Below are 4,249 nucleotides of genomic sequence, written 5' to 3' on the forward strand. Positions count from 1 at the left end.
TTACACCTAACAGCATTCGAGTCTCCTGAGCTCCAACTAGAATCTCCCATCAATCTCTGTTTATAGCATTTTAAGGCTTTTCTTAGCTGGCATCCCCAATCCTTCCAAACTCCTCCTCCAAACCAATTCCAAAGGGTTCCGAACCACATCGCAGTCACAGCAATGAGTGCACTTCTCTGGTACCAATATTCTATATTCTTCAACTTTCCGGACTTTGAGACAAAACACTTGACACTCACAACGTAAAGGAAGGAGGTTCATTTTGGATCACAGTTTTAATAGATCCCGTCCTTGGTCAGCTGGCTCCGTGGAAGAAATAGCACAGCAGAAAGGCATGGCAGAGGGGAGCTGCTCATCACATGGAACTAGAAAGCAGAGAGAAGGAAAGAGCCAGGGGTGAGAATACCTGCTTCCAGCACGTGCCACCGGAGATCTGCCCCTTCTGCCACGACCCCACCTCCAAAGGTGAGACTTTAGGGGGAGGATTTTAGGTCTAAACTATAACACTTTCAAATAGAAATGGTGTTCAGTGTAAAAAAACAATCATTTCAGCTTACAACTGCTATTAACCTATTTTCTGTTTTTATAATAAAATACCTGAGGCAGTGTACTTTACGAAGAAGACAGTTTTGGAAACTGAAGAATCCAGGCTCACATAGCCTTATCTGATTGGCCCCTAGTGAGGGGCTGGTAGCAGATGATGTCACAATGGCCCATGACATCACAGTGGCCAGTGGGATTCCCTGTCCTCCAAGGGCCCTGTGAGGTTGGCTTGTTCTGTTTGAGAGGCCTTTGCTATCCACACGGATTATACATGGAGAAAGCTGGGCTTGTGCAGTATGTGTCAGATACTCAGCTGCCAGATGCCCTGGGGCACAGCTCCAGCCTGGTCATGGCGCCTTTAAGGTTTCTGATGAGAACATTCCAGGATGCCAGTGGAAAATCCCAAAGCCGCATATCTGAGAACCATATTGGGAAGAAAGCAATTTTCTACTTGATTTTCTAAAACAATAAACCATGGAAAGAATGCCAGGGCAGTAGTTTTAACCACCACAAGCCAGGGAAAGTCAGCTTCGAGGTCAAAAAGCATCAAGCAGACTCCCCAGGGGAATTCTGTCACAAGGAGACAGCGGCAGCGTACCTGGGGGCCACGATGGTGGTGGTGGTGACGGTGAGGCTGATGGCGATGATGTCGGTGGTGATACTGACCACAGTGGTAGTGGGACCATCGCTCTGATGGTGACAGTGACTGCAGTGATGTGGGTGGTAACCATGGTGATGACAGCAATGACAGCTATTTTTGGAGCGTCATTTGCAAGGAACTGTGCCTAAGGCTGCTTTCTGGGTTTGTCCTCACATTTGATGAGGGGAGATACCTTCAGGGTAGGCCTATTACACTCAGTTTACAGATAAGAAAACAGCCCAGAGAGACAGGGGTTGGGGGGGTAATTGCCAAGGGACACACAGCTGCAGAGTGGCTGGGATGGAGCCTTCTCAACCATGCCTGTGGTGGCCGTGTTCTCTTATCTTCTTTTGCTTTCCTTATTTTGCTGGTGTGACTATTCGTAGGCTGGAAGTAGACTGATGTCAGAGTTTGGAGCTACAGAAAGAGGGAGCAGAAGGATGGGCCAAGGTCTGCGTGGCTTTATTAGCTTGGGGCCAGCCTGAAGCTGTGAGTTCTCACAGGAGGTGCCTGCAGGTGACTCTGGGGTGCCTCCCGGGGAGCCAGGGAAGGAAACGTGGCTGGGCCTGGGCCTCAAGCTCAGCATTTGTCCCCACCCTACCTGCTACTTAGCTCTTGGGTCACCCAGGCAGCAAAAGACAGAGTTGGGATTTGAACCCAAGCCATCCAGCTCTGGGCTCACATTCCTAACCATCAAGCTACACCGCTTTCCACTTCCCATGACAAGTAGCGTAGAATTGAGTCTTCATCAAGGCTTCCCAGGGCCTTTGCTTCCCTTGACTTCCACAAGCCAGCTGAGCAAAATTATGCCAGCCACAGGCCCTTTGCACCTACTGTATTCTCTGCCTGGAATGGGCTTCTTCTGGCCCTTCTACAAGGGGCTTCCTCTCACCATCCAGCCTCAGTTCCTAAGCCATCTGCCAATGGAAGCCTTCTCTGGACCTTGAGCTACTCCTCCCCAGCCCTCCAGAGTCCTCTGCCACCGTCCTGCTTCCCCTCTGCAGCACTGTCACTGCCTGGAGGAGCCTTGTCCTTCTCTGATGTCACAGCTACCCATGCCCACCTCTCTCTGGGACGGTTCTGTCTCGTTCATTCATGAATCCCCAGAGCTGCTGGCACACAGGAGGGCTCAGTTAATGCTCTGCTGATGAAAGTGGGATTTGGGGAGGTAGCACTGTCCCTGTGTTACAGACGAGGATAACAAGCAGGGGACAGCTGGCCCATTCCCTGGGATTTTCCCAGCTTTAGCACTGAAGTCCCTGGGCTCAGGAAACCCCTCGGTGCAGGGCAGACTGGTATGGTTGGTCCCTCTCCTCATCCCTGCCACATGGACTGTTAGGGAGGGAGGCCTGGAATGCTGAGAGGACAGCTCTCACCACCTCCTGGGAGGCTGCAAAGCAAAGTCAGAATGTCTCGATTCTCCCCTGACCCAAGATGCATGGTGCTGTCCCCATCTGCCCTGGACATGCTGAGGGTTGACCCTTTGGGAGCAGATTATTTGGCTCCAGTGGCAATGAGGACCTGAGCCTGGGCCTCCTGCTGCCTATACTGCCCCCATAGAGTCTGGTGCCTTCATCTGTGCCAACGCAGGGGCTGCTTCACTTCTGCAAGACGATGGGTATTGCTCATCAACACTGAGGTGGCTCCTGGTAAGCACCCACAGGGGGAAGACAGCACGGGGAGGAGACCTGCCGAGCAGAGCCACCAACTTGCCCCCATCTGCCTAGTACTCTCCTGGCTTCAGTATCCTTGGAGTCCCCTTGGTCCTGGGCTAATTGGGGTGGTTTGTGTCCTGTCTCCTGGCTGGAGAGTGACAGCTATGGAGTCAGGAACCTGTAACTCACCTATGTAATTCTCACAGATGCTATGGTGCTTCCTAGTTTGTAGCTAAGGATACAGAATGTTAGAGAGGCTCAGTCCTCTGCCCAGAGATGGAAGAAATAGGATTTGAACCCAGCTTTGTGGGTTGATGGCCCCCAAGCATCCCATAAAGATAAACTGTCCCCAGCCCTCCTCCTCCGCCTCCTCCTGAGGACCACAGTGCCTTTGTACAAAAAGGGAAGGTGAACTATTTCTCCAGTTTGCACACAGCTCACCAGTGTTGTTTTTCTGAAATAGTTTTTTTTTTCCTGAAGAGGGTGTTTTAGTCACTTTCGCATTGCTGAGACACACACAATACCTGACACCTGCAACTTAAAGGAAGAGAAGTTTTTTGGCTCACAGTTCCAGAGGGTCCAGTCCATGGTTGGGTGGCTCCAAAACAGAAATGGCTGGAAGGGACTAGAGGAGGAAAGCTGCTTACATAACGGTGACCAGGAAGCAGAGAGCAAGAAAGGAGGAACCAGGGCAAGAACACACCCTTCCAGGCCACAGCCCCAGTGACCACCTCCAACCAGGCCCACCTCCTGACAGCACATTCAGACATGAACTCCTCAATGGATGAATCCAGTGAAGAGTAAGTAACCAACTTGCAAAATCTCCACCTCTGAACAAAGGAGACTTTCGGAGAACACATTAGATCTAAACCACAACAAGGAGCATCCCTCAGAAGAGAGCCCCTGCCCTGGCAGTGGAAGAAACACAGCTCCTTCTTACTGACATTAAACTGTCAACCTAGACCCTCTGCTTTGACCAGGCTCAGGCACTGTCAGCTGACCTGAGACATGCTGTGCTCAGGGACGTCTGATGGGTTTGCCCAGCCTGTTACCCTGGGGAGCAGGTAGACACCTCCCTCCTAAGGGGCCTGGGAGGTGGGACGGAGGCGGACACCACTGGCCCCTTTGAGGGGAGCCTGGAAGAAGCAGGTAAGGGCTGAGGCACTAACGTCTGCCACTGCCAGTCTTAGCGAAGCATTCGTGGGCAGAAACCTTTGTCCCTCGCTGCCTTCTTGGCTTCTGATCTAAACAAGAACTTAGGATAAGGAAAGGGATCGGGGAGGGAAGCGAGGGGGGTGAAAGGATTGAAAATGATCAAGATCTGAGGTACATGTGCACACTCCCCACAACGAACGAAGCTATTATTTATTGCTAACATACACAAATAAATAATGAAAGAAAACAGAAGAGG

The 4,249-nt window shown here is 51.3% G+C and overlaps 1 long non-coding RNA gene across 1 annotated transcript; it reads right to left on the bottom strand.

Moving 5' to 3' along the window:
• Positions 1–244: 244 nt before the first annotated feature.
• Positions 245–1,595, bottom strand: LOC104874647. The gene is made up of 3 exons (XR_783804.1): positions 1,142–1,595; positions 598–959; positions 245–365 (listed from the first exon to the last, which is right to left on the bottom strand). It is a non-coding gene; the product is annotated as an uncharacterized LOC104874647 (long non-coding RNA).
• Positions 1,596–4,249: the final 2,654 nt, after the last annotated feature.

The sequence above is a fragment of the Fukomys damarensis genome, unplaced genomic scaffold (genome assembly GCF_012274545.1).
Source record: "Fukomys damarensis isolate Sample0158 unplaced genomic scaffold, DMR_v1.0_HiC HiC_scaffold_35, whole genome shotgun sequence".
Lineage (NCBI taxonomy): Eukaryota > Metazoa > Chordata > Mammalia > Rodentia > Bathyergidae > Fukomys > Fukomys damarensis.